We start from the raw sequence: 23,025 nt of genomic DNA on the forward strand, positions 1-23,025 counted from the left end.
ACTCACATCCATGCCCGAGGGATGACTCGAACCTCCGGTGGGAGGGGCCGCGCAATCCGTGGCATAGCACCCCTAACCGCTCGGCTACTCCGCGCGGCATTAAACATCAAGAAATCTGGCAACTTCACATACCCTAATGGCCATGAGTATGGCTACACAAGAATGCCCCTTTTCGCAGGTGTCACGTCCTTACATTTCTCCATATTTAGGGACAATGTCCGCTTGAAACATGCCTACGTATCTCAGTGATTGCTACATCCTTATGCTCACGCAGAAGCTGTGCGCGTGCAGTTGACCGTGTGACTCGATCGCTGCACCATCCTTTAAGGCTTTACGATTCGTCTGTGCGTGTTCAAGGGAGCGACTAATTTTTTACCTGGTGAGCTGGCATCCTACGTGTAGCGGAACTAATAGAAGTAGCATGGAAAATAAGGTTAATTCGACCATATACAAGAAATGTGAGGCGAGAACAACAAAACATTATGTCTTCTCCATTTTATATACATTTTACTATCATGGCAGTATTGGGAAAAAGGCATATGGAATTTTAAAATTTTCTGAGCTGTCCACACGAAATAGTATTGTTATTTCATATATTCGGTGTTAGGCAACTATTACGTGTTTAATTAACCTGTGTAAACATATGTACTTTTTAATAACCGATTTTGATTGCCTTGAGATCATCTTCAAGTCACAAAAGAGATAATCCAGTGGTTGTGATAAGTATAAAATTTCTTTTATAGAATCTGAACCAATTCGTGGAAATATAATTATAAAATTCGTGGATCTGAATACCACTAAAGCTTCTCCATTTTTCTGGATGCTGTCTTCGATTTGTTCACACTCTCTGAGGCAAACTCTACATGTATGACATTCAGCAAATTACTTTTATTATAACCTGAAGATGGTCCTTGATCGAAATTGGTTGTTAAAATGGAGAACAAGTGCGGCTCTACAATCATAGGAGGGATTTTTTAAATTTCTTTTTTAAGTGCAATGTGGGCGTATAGGACCGTATAGGACAGTATTAGCACGGCCTAGCAGAGAGTGCTACGTTAGTAGTTAATAGTGATCCATACCAATTGCTTGCATGAACATTGTATATAGCAAAGGACACTTAGTTGCATGTCACCCATCGCTTGCGACCACTTGTTGTGAATACAAGTTAAGTACTGAAACTTCCTGACAGATTAGAACTTTCTGCCGGACCGAGACTCGAACTCGGGACCTTTGCCTTTCACGGGCAAGTGCTCTACCAACTGAGCTACCCAAGCACGACTCACGCCCCATCTTCACAGCTTTACTCCTGCCAGTACCTCGTCTCCTACCTTCCAAACTTTACAGAAGCTCTCCTGCGAACCTCCGCAGGAGAGTGAAAATCTAATTCTGGAAGTTAGGTACTGTCATTCTCCTTATTTGTAATACAAACTATAATCTGATTTTGCTTGATTGTTATATAGCATTCCGAGAACGCAGCATTCTTTAGGCACCCTATACGAGACGAATGGGCAGGATCCCACATTTCCCATCATGCAAGTCATTGAGAAATGGAATTGTGCAAGGTAACATAATTGTGTGGAAAAATGTTCAAATCTGTGAGAAATCTTATCGGACTTAACTGCTAAAGTCATCAGTCCATAAGCTTACACACTACTTAACCTAAATTATCTACATCTACATTTATACTCCGCAAGCCACCCAACGGTGTGTGGCGGAGGGCACTTTACGTGTCACTGTCATTACCTCCCTTTTCTGTTCCAGTCGCGTATGGTTCGCGGGAAGAACGACTGTCTGAAAGCCTCCGTGCGCTCTCGAATCTCTCTAATTTTACATTCGTGATCTCCTCGGGAGGTATAAGTAGGGGGAAGCAATATATTCGATACCTTATCCAGAAACGCACCCTCTCGAAACCTGGCGAGCAAGCTACACCGCGATGCAGAGCGCCTCTCTTGCAGAGTCTGCCACTTGAGTTTACTAAACATCTCCGTAACGCTATCACGGTTACCAAATAACCCTGTGACGAAACGCGCCGCTCTTCTTTGGATCTTCTCTATCTCCTCCGTCAACCCGATCTGGTACGGATCCCACACTGATGAGCAATACTCAAGTATAGGTCGAACGTGTGTTTTGGAAGCCACCTCCTTTGTTGATGGACTACATTTTCTAAGGACTCTCCCAATGAATCTCAACCTGGTACCCGCCTTACCAACAATTAATTTTATATGATCATTCCACTTCAAATCGTTCCGCACGCATACTCCCAGATATTTTACAGAAGTAACTGCTACCAGTGTTTGTTCCGCTATCATGTAATCATACAATAAAGGATCCTTCTTTCTATGTATTCGCAATACGTTACATTTGCCTATCCGCTGCAGATCTTCCTGCATTTCGCTACAATTTTCTAATGCTGCAACTTCTCTGTATACTACAGCATCATCCGCGAAAAGCCGCATGGAACTTCAGACACTATCTACTAGGTCATTTATATATATTGTGAAAAGCAATGGTCCCATAACACTCCCCTGTGGAACGCCAGAGGTTACTTTAACGTCTGTAGATGTCTCTCCATTGATAACAACATGCCGTGTTCTGTTTGCTAAAAATTCTTCAGTCCAGCCACACAGCTGATCTGATATTCCGTAGGCTCTTACTTTGTTTATCAGGCGACAGTGCGGAACTGTATCGAACGCCTTCCGGAAGTCAAAGAAAATAGCTTCTACCTGGGAACCTGTATCTGATATTTTCTGGGTCTCATGAACAAATGAAGCGAGTTGGGTCTCACAGGATCGCTGTTTCCGGAATCCATGTTGATTTCTACAGAGTAGATTCTGGGTTTCCAAAAACGACATGATACTCGAGCAAAAAACATGTTCTAAAATTCTACAACAGATCGACGTCAGAGATATAGGTCTATAGTTTTGCGCGTCTGCTCGACGACCCTTCTTGAAGACTGGGACTACCTGTGCTCTTTTCCAATCATTTGGAACCTTCCGTTCCTCTAGAGACTTGCGGTACACGGGTGTTGGAAGGGGGCAAGGACAAACACCCATGCCCGAGGGAGAACTCGAACCTCCGCCGGGACCAGACGCACAGTCCATGGCTGCAGCGCCTCAGACCGCTCGGCTAGTCCCGCGCGGCTCATACTTGTGCGGAAGTATAATATTTCGACCAAGCTGATCAACAGCAGTTCCTTTGAAATTGGACAGGGGGTGACCGGTAATGGAGGGTGATAAACCGTTTGGGAGCTTGCAGTTGCGAACTTCTCTTGCGGGAGACAGTGAGGCGCTCTCTAAGACAGCGGTGTGTTTTGAAGTAACCTAGAACCGCCATGGGAGAATTGTTTTTTGTTATTTAGTGCCACGACCGTCAGTGGAGAAAATAGAGCCTGCTGCTGTGTACACAGATCTTGTTTCTCCTACGAATGCGATGCTGTGTTGCTTTGGTGGATGGCTGTTTCTGACACAAGCTGGCGTCTGCAGTTTTTTTTTTTTTCTCCCGTGTAATGACAAAGATTTTAGGGGATTCCAGGAAAAAAATAAACTGCACATGGAAACCAGTGTCGAAAACTGTCATCCACTGAGGCAGCAGAGCATTGCACTCATAGGAGATTAGGCCTTTCCGCGCACCAGCTGGTGCCATCTTCTCCACTGATCGTGGCAATCAGTCGTGGTCACGGAATAACAAACAACACTGCGAACGTTGCGTGTACTGTCCTCAGCGTACAAAGTCACGTTTGTTACCAAGTCTGTCGCATCATTTCTGGGATTCTCTGTATAACAAATCGTATATGAGGGGCCGTAAGAAAGCCTGAAAACCTAACAAAGCCGTTGCAATACAGGTTGTGCTGGGAAATAATTGTTAAGAAAAAATTTGATACAGTGCGGAGTTTCCAAGTTAATTAACTTTGAAGTTAGCTAGGCACGCCGTTGTCCATGAGAATTTAAGTGGTCAACCAGAGCCGATGTCACCAGATGTGTTCTTAGTTTCCTAAAAACGAACAAGATAAGGATATGCGGCGATAGTAATGATCATCTACGCTGTGAGAAGAACGCAGACCAATTGTATCTGGTGGTCCACCTGCATCTGCGTGCACAAGAGCTTCATCGGCTAACTTCAGTGCTAACTGACTCGAAAACAAAGCAATGTATCGATTTTTTTTTCTTCAGAATTATTTTTCAGCACAACATACCCTACGACACCATTAAAAGCTATGCAGACTGTTTCTGACTACCCCGTGTACCTAAAGGCACAGAGATTAATGTTAACTAAGCAGTGCGCTAGATGACGACCAGTTTGGCACGGGAGAGGCAATTCTGACGATGCGGTTAATAATGAAGGCAAGGCTAAAGAAAAATCAAGAGACTTTCATAGGATCTGTCAACGTGGGAAAAGGATTCGATAATGTAAAATGGTGCAAGATGTTCGAAATTCTGAGAAAGGTAGGGGCATGCTTTAGGGAGAGACGGGTCATATACAGTATCTACAACAGCCAAGAGGGAATAATAAGAGTGGACGACCAAGAACGAAGTGCTCGTATTAAAAAGGGTGTAACACGAGAGTGTAGCCTTTCGCCCCTAATGTTCACTCTGTACATCGAGGAAGAAATGGTGGAAATGAAAGAAAGGTTCACGAGTGAAATTAAAATTCTAGGTGAAAGGATATCAATGATAGGATTCGCCACTGACATTGCTATCCTGAGTGAAAGTTAAGAAGAAATACATGATCTTCTGAAAGGAATAAACAGTCTAATGAGTAAAGAGTATGGATTCAGAGTAAATAGAAGCTAATGATAATAACGATAAACTCAACATTAGGATTGATGGTCACGAAGCATATGAAGTTAAGGAATTCATCTACCTAGGCAGTAAAATAACCAATGACGGATGGAGCAGGGAGGACACCAAAAGCAGACTAGCAATGGCAAAAACGGCATTCCTGGCCAAGAGAAGTCTACTAATATCAAATATCTACCTTAATTTGAGGAAGAAATTTCTGAGAATGTACGTCGGGAGCAGAGCATCGTATGATAATGAAACATGGACTGTGGGTAATCCGGAACAGAAGAGAACCGAAGCATTTATATGTGGTGCTACAGACGAATGTTGAAAATTAGGTGGACTGACAAGGTAAGAAATGAGGAGGTTCCACGCAGAATCGGAGAGGAAAGGAATATGTGGAAAACACTGAAAAGGCGAAGGGACAGGATGATAGGATATGAGGGAATGACTTCCATGGTACTAGAGGGAGCGGTAGAGGGCAAAAACTGTAGAGGAAGACAGAGATTGGAATAGTTCTAGCAAATGATTGACGACGTCGCTTGCAAGTGCTACTCTGAGATGAAGAGGTTAGCACAGGAGAGGAAATCTTGGCGGTCCGCACAAACTACACTGCTGGCCACCGTAAATGCAACACCCTGAAGGAAGCATCCGAATCAAGTGAAATTTACACCATGGGTTTGCAGCGATGAGATATGCAACTGATTAGAATTTCAGCGCAGACGCACATCACGCGCGCATGTGGCGCCACCTCATAGCGCCATTTAAGGCTTGGCGATTTCGACGAGTGTACGTTCGGCACGTGTGTTTACCTTGTGGTTGTTTCACAAGATGATCAGTTATGCCTCGTAGACAACAGCGAACATCGTTTGATCAAGTATCCGAGTTCGACAGAGGAAGGATAGTGGCTTACCGAGATTGTGGATTATCATACAGAGAAATCGCTAGTCGTATTGGACGAAACCAAACAACTGTAATGCGGATATGTGACCGTTGGATGCAGGAGGGTACGACGGACCGACGTGGTCAATCGCATTCACCTCGGTGCACCACTGCACGTGCTGATAGGCAAGTTGTGCGCATGGCAGTGACGGATCGCTCAGTGACATCCCGAACCATAGCACAGAACATTGCGTCTGTAACGCATCATCCAGTGTCTGCGCGTACCATTCGACGCCGTTTACAGCAGAGTGGTCCGTCCGCAAGACGTCCATTGCTTCGTCTACCATTGACGCAGAATCACAGACGTCTCCGGCGCCAATGGTGTGATGACAGACGGATGTAGACGGCAGAATGGAATGACGTTGTCTTTACTGACGAGGCACGCTTCTGTCTGCAGCACCACGATGGTCGGATTCGAGTGTGGAGACACCGTGGAGAGAGGATGCTGGACAGCTGCATTATGCACCGCCACACTGGTCTTGCACCGGGTATTATGGTATGGGGCGGTATTGGATATTACTCTCGCACGCCTCTAGTACGCATTGCCGGTACTTTAAATAGCCGGCGCTACATATCCGAGGTGTTGGAGCCAGTTGTCCTTCCTTACCTTCAGGGCTCGGCCACAGCCATATTTCAACAGGATAATGCGCGACCACACGTGGAACGCATTGTCCAAAGGTTCTTCGTCAATAACCAGATTGAATTGCTCTCCTGGCCGGCTCGCTCTCCGGATCTTTCGCCGATAGAAAACATGTGGTCTATGGTTGCTCAACGAGTGACCCAGATTACATCCCCAGCTGCCACACCAGATGATCTTTGGCAACGTGTGGAAGCTGCTTGGGCTGCTGTACCCCAGGAACACATCCAACGTCTCTTTGACTAAATGCCGAGACGTGTGGCAGCGGTAATCTCCAACAATGGCGGCTACTCTGGCTACTGATTCTGGCAGGAACCACTTGTCACAGACGTCTGTAAACGTAATCATTTGATACTTGGTCAACATGTTATCTACAAAATAAATTTTGTTGTGCTACCTCTTGTCTTTCTTGGTGTTGCATTTACGGTGGCCAGCAGTGTAGTTAGTCAGAAGACTGATGACAAAAAAACGCAATGCATAATGGCAGGAGAGAGATTATCTGATGGTGGGGTGGAGGAGGGGGGGGGGGTATTGGGGTATGGGCGGACGTTATTTAACGAATGCCGATTCGCTTTATCTTAGAGCCGAGCGAGTAAAGATCGTCAGACTTAAAATCTTTGCAGCAATTTCTAGATGTAACTTGGGTGAAGCAGGACGTGCCTTGCTCTCCGTAGGTTCTGGATGAACTAACCATTTAAACTATGCTTCAAGAAAAATTCCGTGCAATGATATAGCGGTAAATTTTTTTGTTTCTGAGTTTTAACTAAATAATCTGAGCTGAGAGTAAGGGAGTAGGCAGTGGCTGCCTAAGCTTCAGTTCGGTGTCGGGGGCCCTACTTGGCACGCAGGTGGAACTTATTTCGCACTGGCATGGGTGACCTATGGACCAGCCACGGTGAACACCGTTTGCCCTAAGGAATCGGAGCAAATGGAATCTGCGACCGAAAGCAAAGACATTCTGAAGAAAGCTCAAGAGTGTTGACGGGGATCGGAGCGAATAGCTGGATGTGGTCTGCTGTCAAAATTCGGCGAATTGTATTATACGGCTAAGCCTTCTTGCAACTGATTGTCTACCTTTCTTGTAATGTGATGAACGTTTCGGTATTGTTTTACACCATATTGTGAATGTTTGTCTGTGTTGTCTGTATGGTGTTTGCCTTGGTGTCTATTTCGTCGGATGACTTTGTGCCTGTTGTGTTGGCCGTATTTCCTACACTTAGTAAAGTTCATTGGTGAGAGGCGAAAGAATGTATTGGCTACCACGTATTAGGCCCAGATAGGTTGACTGTATACTCATTTTCGCCTCTTTAAATGTTTTATTATTGCTGTGGGATAAGAGTCCACTGTACTGAACATCATTTTATTACATCACATGTCAAGACCATTTATTAAAACTGAGCGTTATTTCTAGGTTTCCATTACTGTTTCTCATTATTGTATACCACATATAGTTAATAAAATTAATTTGTATTTCTCCACACTCTCACAACCCACAACCACACCACTCCCATAAAAAAATACTGCACCACAACAATATGGTTAGTTTTGCAATGCTGTAAAAATCTGACCAGAGTATCGCCGTCGTGAAATCTTGTTTGCTCTACCTATGTGCTCAATCATTTGGTCTCCAAAAGTCACACCTTATCAAAAATCCCCGGGTGCTGATTTACTGGCCTACAAGCTTCCATGTCTGCAACGACAACTTATCTCTGCGTTAGGGATGCCTGCTGTGCTTGTAACCGTCTTAATGGGAAATCGTCTTCCAGTAGCACGTCCACAAATCTAAGTCGCGTTTCTTGTCGATATAGGGAGATAAACACTGTCTGCTGCTTCAACCGGACGATGCCCCATATTAAGAGCAGGCCACACAAAGTCGGCGTTCCTAAACCCCCTACGTATCTACACAGACAATAATAGTTTGAAGCTGAGTGATTGTGCAGGATATGTTCTACAGTATGAGCCCACATATTAATTATAAACTGCAGCTGGTGTCTAGAATAATTTCTACCTTAATCATATACAAAGGACTACAAATATTACGAGAGTGTTTGTTTGTGCAAAAACAATCTCAGAACAATTTAAACTTTTCTTGTAAAATAAAAAATCATTTAATTAATAAGTTAAGAGGAATAATTTTCTAATATGCATTTATATGGAGGGGTTTCTTGTTTTGGTGTGCGAAATACTTTCACCAAATATCTAACAGTATTTATGACACAAACCTAACACGAGAAGAGACTAAACAAACAGTTACTAGTGAAACTCACCTCTGAAGATATATATTAAAAATGTGAGAATATAGGCAGTAGTGTTCAAAGTACAGGTCTTGGAACAGGGGAACAATATTTAAAACATATAATAAAAAGTGGTTAATACCATGGAATGAAGAATTGGAAAAAGTAATAAGACAGGATAAGAAAGCATATTTAAAACACCTACAAAGAAAAATGCCCGAATTTAGATCAGAATGTAATTGAAAATATCAGTTGCTAAATGAGACTGTAACAAAGCATAGAGAGAAAGTTGATTCGTTAAAGAAATCAATCGTTTAAACAGGCAGGAACATATACATTAAAGATTAACATAATCTGCTAAAAATAACTGGAAGAACATTATAAAAATTTGTTGTATGCACAAAACTTAATGGAAAAGCAGAAATGGATAAAAGTGGGAAAGCGTTAAATCTAGTTATATTAGTAGCATTAAAAGAAGCTTTAGATACAGCGGATAACAGAAAGCCAGCTGGTATAGTTGGGCTTAACAGTGAGTTATTAAAATAAAGCATAATTCCTAAATTTATGGTATGAAAAAGCGAGGGTACCAGAAACCTGAGTAACAGATACTGTTACTGAATTTTTAAGAAAGGAGATCGAAAAGACTAACCATCATAGGAGAAAGAGTGTGCATATAAAATATACGCAAATTTTTAACTCTTAGGGTAAGACTAACAGCCGAAAACTTGTAGCTGGAGACCAGAGTGGATGTAGATCCTGATAAACAACAATGGATTATAATATGTTTATTTTGAAATATTGCTAAATCAAATAAGAGAATTTAACAACGGGATGCACTAGCCTTTATTGACTATGTCAGTACCTTTCAAATTGAACAGAAGGAAACTCTGGTTAACATTGCTGGAAAATGGAATTCCGTGACACTAGATATATTCTATAAAAAGCATGTACAATGAAAGTAAATGTTCAATAAAAACAACGGTAAGTATGATGGGAATTATAACTGATGAGTTGCAGAAGATTGCAGTCTTTCTCCATTTATATTAAATTTATATATAAATGACATGATTAAAAATGGACTGAGGAAACAAAAAGCCACAAGGCAATAAGCACCAGTGCATAAGACATTGATCTACTCTTAGTGCCAGAGTATGACATATTTACTGAAGCACCAGCAATGATTAGCATCATTCCTGTGTGCACTCATTATCCTTGTACATATTTCTTTCCAACCAGATCTTCGTCATTTTCCAGTATTCGTAACTGGTGGAGTCTCCTTAAACTACATTTAACAAAATTCAGTATATTTGAAAATTTCTATTTAGAGCATATATAAATTCTTTTTATACCTGCCATTATCATTATTCTCATTATTATTATTATTATTAGTAGTAGTAGTATAATTATTGCAATTGTCAATATTAGTGGCAGCATCTGTGGAAGTACAAGTACTGACAGTACTAACTTTATTCGTTCTAATAAAATTACTATCGCACTAGAATAATTTGGGACTGTACTATCGGATGGGCTCATAAAATTCCACTTGAGCTTGATCTCCTGCAATATATGTTAATGGCAGATAATGAATCACTTGAAAATGGCATAAAACGCTGAAAACAGGGTCGTAATTAAATTAGTACAGTCGAATGGCAGCGTGTTCATTTAAAAATTATTGTATGATTGTTGCTCAACAACATCAAAATCTGTTTCTCGCATAATTGTTTGCTTACCTAATTTGCTTTTACGTAATACACAAGATTTATTTTTCTAATGAAGTCAGACAAATGTCCTGTTTGGATCATTATGTGACGTAATTGTACGTGGGGAAATCTTGTGTATCTGAAACCGATAAGAGGAATTAAACAGAACTGGTGTTTTGTCACAGCAAACATCGTTTCGTGCACGACACTGCACATTACCAGTATGTTCCAAAAAGCCACTTGCGTAAATCTGATTTTTCAGGGGGGTCATGTCTTGGGTGCTGTTGACCACAGGGATAAATGATCGAGTGTTCTGGAAATCCCTCGCCGTACCGACCATTTGTATATCTACGGCAACTGTAGCTACCCCACAGTACAGAATGAAAATGTAAACATTACACAGTTCCTTCACCCCAGGAAAACTGAGAAAGTCGATTGGTTCTTTCTGATTAGGTGTGGTCTGTGGTGGGTTTTATGCGGCAGATGACCCCTAGAAAGTATGATATTGGGTACAAAAAGTACCAGTTGTTCTACTCAGGGTAAATCCTCGGAGTTTTTACCATATGTTCTCATGATAACATTCTCAGAGAACATCGAAAAGTTTTCGATATCATTATCTGTTACCGTGATCCAGAAGTTCAAAGTTACCTTACGTAGGCAGAAAACAGGAAACACTGGTCTTTAGCCGTTTTTGCACAGTGGGTCGCAACTGTCTACATAACTAAGCACAGCAAATGGGTAGATTAAAACTATACATTCTTTATACATTCGTCGATAAACGTCATTTTCCGGTTTCGGTGCTAGAATTAATAATTGCAGTGTGGCCACAAATACAGTTTCTATTCATGGCAAGTTCTCGAAATTTTCACTATTCGTTGCTCAAATGATGTTCTCTGATCCAGTGTAGGGCATAAATGTAGTTTCAGCTGACTTAGTGAGCACATGTAAAAGGCTCTTGAGTCCCCGCCACTATTCTGAGGTCATTAAAACACGTTTTTAGTAAACATCTTTTCGCCAACAATGTCTTATGATGATTGGTCTCTGTAAATCCCTATAATGGACACTTCACGCCTATATATATATGGCCAACACTATCCCACAGTGAGAAGAAAACGCGCTCAGAAGGTCTTAACATGCCTGAAAGGAACTTAAAATCACTGAGAAAAATTATGTAAATCATGAAAGACAGCAAATTTGGTAAAATGTTTCTAATAACATGCAAATTATAAGCCTGGCATTTTCAGCGATCTGCGATCAATGAGCGAAATGTCCAGAAAAAAACGTAAAGCAAACGATTTTGTGTTAACCTTGTACTATGTGCAGTTACTATTTGATTATATATGGTAAAGTTTATAACTGTATATAAGTAAATAAATAAACAGTCAAAACTGTACTGACATATAGAATTGGTTTTGTGTAAGCAGCACAAATAGAAAAGAAGGGAAGGGTACCTGGAAAATCCTCCTGTTGCGGGGAAGGTGGGGGGGGGGGGGGGGCGAATATGCTCCTCTTTATAAGACTCTCACAGAAACGTGGGAACCAATGCCTCAATCCTCATTCCGCCTTAGTCACCAGAAATTTTGTCATGCAAACGTATTCGCAGCTTTTTTATGCTAAAGAGAGTGGCTAAGAGGCAGCGATGGTGGAAGAAGAGAAGACTGTGGCAGTGAGAGAAAATGGGAGAGGTGATAGTGACAACGAGAGAGAAAAAGTGGCAGTGAAAGAGAGAGATGGATGAAGACGCAGTGGGAGCCAAAAAGAGAGGGGGTATTGATGGTCAGTGAGAGACAGTGGCAGTAAAGGAGAAAGAGAGAGGAATGGAGATAGAAGCAGTGGGAGTAAAAAAGATAGGAGACAGTGAAAATGAAGAAAACAGCTGAATCGAGACCATATATAATGTTGCGGAGTGGGATGGGCTTGGCGGTCTGAACCCTCGCAGACTGAACACGTAGGTATAGTGGTGAGCGCATTCTGGACAAAAAATTTAAATACATAGGTGTTTGGGGAAAATAATTTGGACCCCCCACGGATTTCTGAGCAGCCGAGGTATGTTGGAGACAGTGGCGGGGGAAAAACAGACAAAGAGAGACTGTGTAAGTCAGAGAGGAGACAGTGGCAATGCGACGTACTCGAAATCAACAGAAAGAACAGGAGAGAGTAGAAGGGAGACATACACATTTGCATAACCAGTGGCAATGAGGAGACTAGCCGAGTATGAATGCTTAACTATAAAGAGTAACTGAGTAAAGGAGCGCGACTGTGTTCACATGTCAAAATTTTTGGAGAGAAAAGCGTAATGAGGATTCAGGCAGCCGGTTCCTCACCTTTTTGTCAGTCTTGTAATGAGGAGCATATTCTTCCTTTCTCTGCTCCGACAGGGCATTTTTGCCCTCGTGTAAGTTATTAAGGATGGTAGTCTCTTTGGGTTACGTCGTACTTTACAACAGGTGTTTAACCTGCTCGAGATGTGATTTATAATGTGGCGATTATATCACTAATGACAGCTGTCACTGTTGTCATTTCCATTGTTGTAAGGTCAAGCTAAGCTCAAAAGGGTTACCATTATTTATGTTTTATTTCAGTGTCGTGACATGACATCAGTTACTTGTGCTTGATAAGCGTGTAAACGTCGAAACTGCTCTGGCAGAAATTAAAGCCTTAAAATAATATCCTTCTCAGACTAGGACAAGTGTTACGGGCGCTTGACCATCGTTTCGTAATAAATGAGAAGCGACACACAGACAAATAAAGGAGACAATGGCATTCAGCTATCGAAAATAAGACAAGAAAAATATTTTTATACATATTTCTTATTTTCTTAAAACAAGACTCATTGAGATATCATATTATTATTTGTTATACTTGTACGCAGATCGATATTTCACATCAGATTTAACACACTATATATCTAAAATCATTGAGGGCTGTAACGAACATACATAAGTTTTCTTTCGTTTAATTTGTCTTAGACAAATATTATTCTGATGAGTGCCAAGATACCCAAAATAGCTACTTTTACTTAAGTATGAACGTTCCCGTGAACAGAGGAAGTAAGAGAAGATAAAAATGTACCACCTTACTTTATATTTAACACATCAGAATGGGACGTATCTAGAAATGTGACAGGGAACTTTACTAATGGCGAGCCATTGTATGTAATCATGTACGAATTTTCAAACATTAAGCTATTCCTGGTTTACGCGAAATATTCTACAAAAAGTACAAAATAACAGGCACCGAGTGATTTTAACAATTAGAGAAATCGAACGAGTTGCTGTGTCAGCTGTGACATTGCGCATTAAAACCGATTTCTGATTCACCCAGATCAACAATAATTCGTCCCGAAAAAATGACACACTCTTAATAAAGATAACTTCGGGAACTAGCTCCTCTAACACCAATAAAAAATGAAATCCTTAATTTAAGATCTGAACACTGCATTCGCTGAGATATTGAAAACCGGAATATATTTCAGTCATATGCTTGCTAAGTGATGTATGCGTTTATGTCTTTAATGAACATTAATAGTCTTGTAGATGTCCGAAAAGAAAAGAAATTACTGGTTACGGTTTAGAAAAGAGCTCGCATAAATTGTCATGTGTCAAATGAATCCGTTTCTGTAATAAAAATCGTGTATATCAGTCACACGTAACGGACAGCAGTGTTACATGCTCCCTCCTAGGCAGCGGGGACGCAACTGAGAGACAACTGCGCGGTATGAAGGTAGCGGCGCAAGTGCGCAGGCGCGTGAGCGTGGCGGATGAACAGTAGAAAGCGAGTGACGCTGCATTCCGGCCGTATACCCCAGCACGGGGTGGGCGCAGAGCATGCGCTGTGGGTATGCAGGAGTCCTCGTATATAGCGCGACGTAGCGCGGGTAGCCTACGTCAGAGTGAGCAGGGGAGCGGCGCCGCGAACGTCGGAGGCAGCAACGACGCACCGCGACGCTTTCGACGCACGACACGTGGACACATCCTGCAAAAGCTGCTTCTGGTCGCCGCGGAACTGTCAGCGAGCTTTTCTTGTACAGGTATGTGATTCTAGCAAACGGTTTCAGTTTTTGTTTTGACTTAGTCATATGCTGTTCTTCTTTTCGTCTACCTTGATGTGTATACAGTAAATTTTAATTAGTGCACGCTGTTTTGATATATTAATGCTTCTTGCTACGTATTTGCAAAGAAGGAAATAAAAGTACTGTACTTAAAATTTGCCTAGCCATTCTTCGACATTTTTAGACTATTTAGATGCAGCACCTGTTGCATGTCATTCAATATCTCCATCAGAAGCGACATATGTTTTGTTTACAATATGTGTGTGTTATTTTCAAACACGGAAACATGTTCATATCTGCTATTTGTGAAGAATCTAGTGACTTTAATTAAAGCTAGTTTTTTGTTTAGTTAACGATCCCACTAGACATTTCCAGTTAAGCTAGATTTATGTTTTGCGAAACCATAATTTTCAGTTTCTAACATACTGAAATTATAATAACTTCCATTAGAAGACAGTTTCTGCAGCCGGCTGACGCGTAGTTATATTTATGGACAGCACTATAGACAGTAGCCCGCATCTCGTGGTCGTGCGGTAGCGTTCTCGCTTCCCACGCCCGGGTTCCCGGGTTCGATTCCCGGCGGGGTCAGGGATTTTCTCTGCCTCGTGATGGCTGGGTGTTGTGTGCTGTCCTTAGGTTAGTTAGGTTTAAGTAGTTCTAAGTTCTAGGGGACTTATGACCACAGCAGTTGAGTCCCATAGTGCTCAGAGCCACTATAGACAGTAACCAAACCAGAATACTAGGCTACCAGACTGAATTCAAGAACAAGAACCTATGCGGTACAATACGTTTACAAACGCTTTTAGAAATGTATAAACATACCTAGAAAGTAGATTATCAAACATAATTTTCTGTGAAATCCTTGTTTCCAGTGTTTACTACTACAGTTTGTGAAACGTTTCCGGTCGTTTTTGTCATTCTCAATAAATGTGTGTCGAAATTCTGCACTTTGACATACAGTATTAAGAGTAAAAATTAGTGAAATATATCTGCCACAGAGAATTGCTTAAACATACAGGCATATTCACAACCATTTTGTGATACATTTACTCTTTCATAGATATCATCGTTAATTGTTGGCCAACAGCGCTCATACATACATCATAAGCATAAAACTGGTCTCCAGCATCCGATTCAAAACATACGGCGAACTGTGCCGCCATAGACATAAATATTTCATTGTGATAAAGGTAAGTTAAATCTGTTGATATACAAAAGGACAATAGCAAATATCAAATGAAGTCGTTTTTACTTGATTACTGCGTATAACAGTGTTTGATCATACAGTGTCTGTGTGTGTGTGTGTGTGTGTGTGTGTGTGTGTGTGTGTGTGTGTGTGTGTGTGGGTGTGGGTGTAAGTGTCTATGTACGTTTGTTTCAAAACATCATTTTAAAAACGTCACACATTAGGTAAACACATTGTAAACTATGTAATGTAAATGGTCGATGAGTGGCAATATTAACTATGAAAAAAAAAACAATTATTTTTTGGCACATGAAAATAAGTTAATATTTACTCTGTAGTATGTGTACACATACATGCACACACACAGTCATGTACATTACCCTCCCACAACACACACACACCCTTAGAAATAAGAGAAGCTATTTGAAGTGCACGTGAAATTTATTGTTTATGTAACTTAAGCGTTTGTTTCGTATATAGTGCTGATATCATAATATAAATAATATACTGAAACCATATACGATTAAATATCGACATAAAACGATCTGTCATTAATAAAACAATCTGCCATTAATACATAGACGCAGATAGCGGTCTTCTGACATTTTCTGGTAATATATAAAATGAGCATAGTCCGTAGAAGCATATGTGCCAACAACTTAAGGTTATAATGAATCCAGTAAGAACTCAAAGCTGTTTCGAGAGTGAAAATTGTGAGAATTTCTTTTTCACTCTCCACAGCCAAGCAAAAATTCACTTTTTAGCTGGTACCTTGTGTAATAGACAAGATGTAACAAAAATACATGATCCTTGGACAAACTTTTAGAGCAGTTCCCCCACTCCTAAATGCAATTATTTTCTGTGTTAGCACCTCTTCATAAATGTCTCGTTTACCAGTTATTACTGAAAAATTTATACTATTTCGCTTTTCACATGGCACTTAGCTATTTATAAGTTGTTCACTACATCATCAGATCACAGAAACTCATAGCAACTGTTCAAAATATTGTGCTTTTGTTTCTAAATATGTGTCAACTCGTCTCGTCAAAGATTGTGATACCCTAAAAATTACCAGAAAACTGCGCATAGGTTTTCCACAATTCCGTGCCCACTGATACAGTGTATTCACAATGTCCATTCGAAAAATTATGTCTCCTATGATTCCTATGAAACCAAAGAATTGAGATTGGGCAAGAGTACAGGCCATCTATTCGTTTTGGCATTTATCGGTCAGTGCTTCTCGACGATTACGACTATAGTTCATGGTGCATATGAATCATATGTCACATGATCTCTCTCATTTGTAGGGACACGTGAACGAGAACACTTGATAAAGTAAGTTACACAAAATTATGACAGGGCAAGTAACTCTTATTGAATGCTACTCTATACTTCAAAATTATCCTGATATGTGACAATATATGGGGAGGCATAAACAGTCTGGAAAACTTGTAAGGGTGCTGCAGCGTAGGTTGTGCTAAGGACTAATTGTTAACCGTTTCCGAGCTAATTAGCATTGAAATAGCCAATGAAGCCGTAGCTCGTAAATTTAAGTGGCACGACAGAGACGGTGTCGCCAAACATGTTCTTCGTTTGCTTTCCTAAAACGATATAAAAATAGGACATTGGGTGGTAGTAAAGATCGAACCCGAGCCAAAACCTGAGCTGTCTCGTGTGCCAGCAACTACGCCATGAGGATAACTTACACTGGCTGTATCTGGCGGGCCATTTGAATTTGCGCCCGCGACGGCATGATTCAATACTAGTTAATCCGAAACGGCGCAACGTGTCGAATTTCTTTCTAAAGATTTATTTGTCAGCACAAGATAGCCTGAAACACCCTTACTAGCTTTTCAGACTGTTTCTGACCACCACCCTGTTTGTCAATATAGCCATCAAGTCTCTGAAAACACAGGTCGGAACGCTCTATTGGATGAAACTTCCTGGCAGATTAAAACTGTGTGCCGGACCGAGATTCGAAAACGGAACCTTTGCCTCTCGCGGGCAAGTGCTCTACCAGCACTCCCAGACGACGGATACATTCGAGAACCGTTGAGTGAACGTCTTCATCGTTGGTAATTGTCTTTCTCCTAGATGTTCTTCCATCTTGCAAAATAGATAGGTATCTTATGCCACAAATTATGGACTGCCATATCATCATAACCTATTCTTTTTCAGCGTTGGTCAAACTGTTGGCACCATTTTCCTACGGATGGTCGCGACATTACAATAGGTCCATATACCGCGAGAATTTAACGGTAAATCTATGTTCGTTTTAGAAGTCGGACCTAAATAATCGTTCTGCTCTGCTTTCCTAATTTTTGGAGGACGTTTCCAGTTGCCGTGCCATTTCAATCGCACGCTGTGAAGCACCAATTATCTGTACTGAAGCAGAACTGTGTCTGAAGCGTGGGGCGACATGTGTAACGTACATCCTTAAGTTCCTACACATAACATTTGGAAGAGTTCATCAGCTGACAGACTTTCAATAGAAACATTACTTAAATAAGTTTGCCGATTAACATGACAAGAAATTTATTTGTTCCCATAAAAGCGGTTGTTCGCAGCGGCTCTCACCTTCCACAAATTAAGTCTTAATGTTTGATCATGCCTATGAATACAGCAGACCTGGGCAATGTGTTTTTGAAGAACTCTGTCAACCCTTGTATAGGTAGTACCCAGCCATGCCCACTCGATTCATCTCTCGTCTAGGAGTCCATTACGAACAAAGAATGAAACCCCCAGTAATAAGATGCGCGAAGAGGGTGGTCAAAGGAACATCAGGAGCAGGACCCGGATCCCGCAGTGGGATCCTTTACGCCAGCCAGTGTCGCCGAGCGGTTCTAGGTGCTTCAGTCTGGAACCGCGCGACCGCTACGGTCACAAGTTCGAATCCTGCCTCGAGCACGGATGTGTGTGATGTCCTTAGCTTAGTTGGGGTTAAGTACTAATTTCTAGGGGACTGATGACCTCATATGTTAAATCCCATAGTGCTCAGAGCCATTTGAACCATTTTCGGATCCTCTACACCGACGACTGTAGGACTCGTCTCAGGTTTGGTGAGCGCAGAAAAGAGTGTGCATATGGCCAGCCAGGTAGCAAGGCATATTTGGGGTACATCGTCAGACATGAGCAGCACGGAAAGTGGGTCTTCAAGTTTTGGATTGCTCTGTTTTACGGGTGGCATAGGGCTGTGAACTACCTGGACAGGTTATATGGGCGATATATTCTAGTGCCCAATAATACAGTCAGAATTTCGACGATGGGTTCATATTTCACGACGATAATGCATGGGCACATTGTGCCCATACAATAAATACATTCACAAATTCTCCAACCAGCCATCCGTGGAGCAGTCTGGTGCGGCAGTTACGAGCTAACATCCGAAAGATGTTCGGGCTCACATGCGGTTCATCTTCGTCGAAATGTCTTGGCTCAAACTCGTCTAGAGGTTGAACCGCACGTGTCTCATTACACACCTTAAAGTAAACACTTCTGACCCTTTCGTTAAATTGTCTGGCTGATAGCAAGTTTGCGAAATAGGAACATAACATATAATAACAGTAATCATAATATCAGGAAATAAAATAACGACCCATAAATGATGTAGGCCACACAGTTGTGATTTGGTTACAATAATGTTTATTCAGAAAGCAAAGTAATAGCGAAAGTGGTCGTATTTAGAGTTACTGCTACACTTGAGCGCATATCCATTTGACACAGCTCGATCATTCACAATCTCATCGCGTAATACAAGTTACCTACGCGAAAAGTTAAGAGTTCACACCAGGCGAGCGGCTGCACACCGCTGCGAGACTAAGTCCCGCGATACCACACAATGCGAAATGCGTTCTTCACTTCCTAGTTGCCTAAAGACCGACGGTCCTGTTTTGGGTCTGCATACGAACTGTATATCGTTCGGTGTCTCCAGCCGAACTGTCCGCTTTCGCGTAAGCACCCGCAATGACCCTCTGCCCGTCCCCGGCCGCGTCTCCCGCGCTCCGATAATGCTCACTCAACTTAGGGCAGTTCCCTTTCCTGAAGCCATCCATCTGATTGGCTACAGCTTATTCTAAATTACGTCACATTTTAACATATTTAAACAATCAAAGCTTGACCACTTTCACGTCCTAAACAGAGTAACAAAGATATCCATTACATAATAAAAATTAAATTCTTTTAGATAAAACCAATACAATTTCCTTCTTAGGTTTGAATGCCACGGCCAGTAGCCTTGCACCAATGTGCTTTCTGATAAATAAATAAAGAACAAAAGTAGCTATTATGCACTAAACTTTACAACACATATTCTATTACCTAATGATCGAATAAGGTGTCATGCTCTCATCGTTCAGTGTGTTTTGTGTGGAGGAAATGATGATCTGATGCTTAACTGTAAATACTGATAATTGAAATTTACTATACCTTTTAAACAAATAAAGTTACGGAGTTGATATTTACAACGTTTGCCATTTTAATGATGAGCTTTTATATGAAATTTCGATGGTTAATATTCAAGTTTTATTGGGATCACCATGAAAATTTATAGAGGATGGCTGATTAAAATTATGGTGGCTTCATTCCCTGCATTACTAAAGAATTAAATAGTTTCTATAAATGTTTCACTTTATAGGCGATCATAGGTCCTCCGTATTTAACACTCCTACATCTCCTCGGCCACAAACCCCTTCTGCTGGGTTTCCCTATGACGTCGGTTCTGGTCTGTCCCACTCGCACACTACAGTGCTTAGGCCTCAATACACAATAGATGCCTGGGAGTTTCCCCATCTTGTGCTGAATCTGCGCCGTTTGTGGCACACGGTCCTGGACCACAGTGTTCGTTTCACAGAACCTGTAGGCTGACACCTTCGGCCATATATTTAAATGAGAACTGAATGCTCGTTAACTCACACAACTAAAGATAGCAAAACGAAATTTTTAAATTTCATGTTTAAGAATCTGTTCACACAAGAGAATCAAACATACCGTCGTTTGCCCATCGACTCAATTATGGGCGATATAGAAATAAGCATCCCTGGCGTAGAGAAACAACTGATAGAGTCTGAAACAAGTAAGTCTATGTGCGGATGGACTCCTACTTCGGTTTTACAAAAAGTCCACGGCATTGGCCCCTTGTTTAGCTTTCATTTACCGAGGATCTCTCGCCCAGTGCAAAGTCCCGAATCACTGGAAAAAAAGGTAAGTATCTCCTGAGAATAAGAAACGTATATACAGGGTGTTTCAAAAATGACCGGTATATTTGAAACGGCAATAAAAACTAAACGAGCAGCGATAGAAATACACCGTTTCTTCCAATATGCTTGGGACAACAGCACATTTTCAGGCAGACAAACTTTCGAAATTACAGTAGTTACAATTTTCAACAACAGATGGCGCTGCGGTCTGGGAAACTATATAGTACGATATTTTCCACATATCCACCATGCGTAGCAATAATATGGCGTAGTCTCTGAATGAAATTACCCGCAACCTTTGACAACGAGTCTGGCGGAATGGCTTCACATGCAGATGAGATGTACTGCTTCAGCTGTTCAATTGTTTCTGGATTCTGGCGGTACACCTGGTCTTTCAAGTGTCCCCACAGAAAGAAGTCACAGGGGTTCATGTCTGGCGAATAGGGAGGCCAATCCACGCCGCCTCCTGTATGTTTCGGATAGCCCAAAGCAATCACACGATCATCGAAATATTCATTCAGGAAATTAAAGACGTCGGCCGTGCGATGTGGCCGGGCACCATCTTGCATAAACCACGAGGTGTTCGCAGTGTCGTCTAAGGCAGTTTGTACCGCCACAAATTCACGAAGAATGTCCAGATAGCGTGATGCAGTAATCGTTTCGGATCTGAAAAATGGGCCAATGATTCCTTTGGAAGAAATGGCGGCCCAGACCAGTACTTTTTGAGGATGCAGGGACGATGGGACTGCAACATGGGGCTTTTCGGTTCCCCATATGCGCCAGTTCCGTTTATTGACGAAGCCGTCCAGGTAAAAATAAGCTTCGTCAGTGAACCAATTGCTGCCCACATGCATATCGCCGTCATCAATCCTGTGCACTATATCGTTAGCGAATGTCTCTCGTGCAGCAATGGTAGCGGCGCTGAGGGGTCGCCGCGTTTGAATTTTGTATGGATAGAGGTGTAAACTCTGGCGCATGAGACGATACGTGGACGCTGGCGTCATTTGGACCGCAGCTGCAACACGGCGAACGGAAACCCGAGGCCGCTGTTGGATCACCTGCTGCACTAGCTGCGCGTTGCCCTCTGTGGTTGCCGTACGCGGTCGCCCTACCTTTCCAGCACGTTCATCCGTCACGTTCCCTGTCCGTTGAAATTTTTCAAACAGATCCTTTATTGTATCGCTTTTCGGTCCTTCGGTTACATTAAACCTCCATTGAAAACTTCGTCTTGTTGCAACAACACTGTGTTCTAGACGGTGGAATTCCAACACCAGAAAAATCCTCTGTTCTAAGGAATAAACCATGTTGTCTGCAGCACACTTGCACGTTGTAAACAGCACACGCTTACAGCAGAAAGACGACGTACAGAATGGCGCACCCACAGACTGCGTTGTCTTCTCTCTCTTTCACATCACTTGCAGCGCCATCTGTTGATGAAAATTATAACTACTGTAATTTCGAAAGTTTGTCCGCCTGAAAATGTACTGTTGTCCCAAGCATATTGCAACAAACGGTGTATTTCTATCGCTGCTCGTTTAGGTTTTATTGCCGTTTCAAATATACCGGTCATTTTTGAAACACCCTGTAAACAGACCGCAAAATTTACATTCTTAACAAAGGTTTGCTATAAAATTTTTGAAAATATTCTTAGCTCGAATACAAGAAATTTCGTTGAGAGTGAAAAGCTTATGTCCACGAAACAGCACGGTATTAGTAAGCACAGCGCGTGCGAAAGTCAGCTTGCCCTCCGCTCAAATGTCATACTACGAATGGCAACAGCCATACTTCACATTCCTAGATTTCCAGAAAGCATTTGACACGGTACGCCCACTCGTGACCGTTGATGAAGATACGAGCTTATAGAGTAGTTTCCCAGATATGTGACTGGCTCGAAGACTTCTCAACTAATTGCACCCATTATATTAGCCTCGACGGTAAGTGTTCATCAAAGACAAAGCTATGGCCTAAAGTGCCCCAGGGAAGCTTGATAGGACCGCTGTTATTTTCTACATACATAAATGACCTGGCGGGCAGGGTGGGCGGAGGTCTGCAGTTATTTGCTGATGATTGTGTGGTGTAGGGGAAGATGCCGAAGTGGAGTGACTGTCGGAGGATGCATGATGACTTAGACAAAATTTATAGGTGGTATGATGAATGACAACTAACTCTAAATGTAGATAAATATAAGTTAATGCAAACAAGTAGGAAAAACAAACGCGAAATTTTCGGATAAGCATTATTATTGTCCTGTTTCACATAGTCACGTCGCTTAAATATCTGGGCGTAACGTTACAAAGCGATA

The 23,025-nt window shown here is 41.8% G+C and overlaps 1 protein-coding gene and 1 non-coding gene across 2 annotated transcripts in view; one reads left to right on the forward strand and one right to left on the reverse strand.

Moving 5' to 3' along the window:
• Nucleotides 1–1,200: 1,200 nt before the first annotated feature.
• Trnas-uga lies at nt 1,201–1,275 on the reverse strand. Its single transcript has one exon. It is a non-coding gene; the product is annotated as a tRNA-Ser (tRNA).
• A 12,921-nt stretch (nt 1,276–14,196) lies between these two features.
• Nucleotides 14,197–23,025, forward strand: part of LOC124545637 (protein O-mannosyl-transferase TMTC2-like) — a 189,138-nt gene continuing 180,309 nt past the window's right edge. The window contains exon 1 of the mRNA XM_047124582.1: nt 14,197–14,321. The gene's annotated coding sequence lies outside the window, so the exon portion shown is untranslated. The remainder of the gene's footprint in view (nt 14,322–23,025) is intronic.

The sequence above is a fragment of the Schistocerca americana genome, chromosome 8 (genome assembly GCF_021461395.2).
Source record: "Schistocerca americana isolate TAMUIC-IGC-003095 chromosome 8, iqSchAmer2.1, whole genome shotgun sequence".
Lineage (NCBI taxonomy): Eukaryota > Metazoa > Arthropoda > Insecta > Orthoptera > Acrididae > Schistocerca > Schistocerca americana.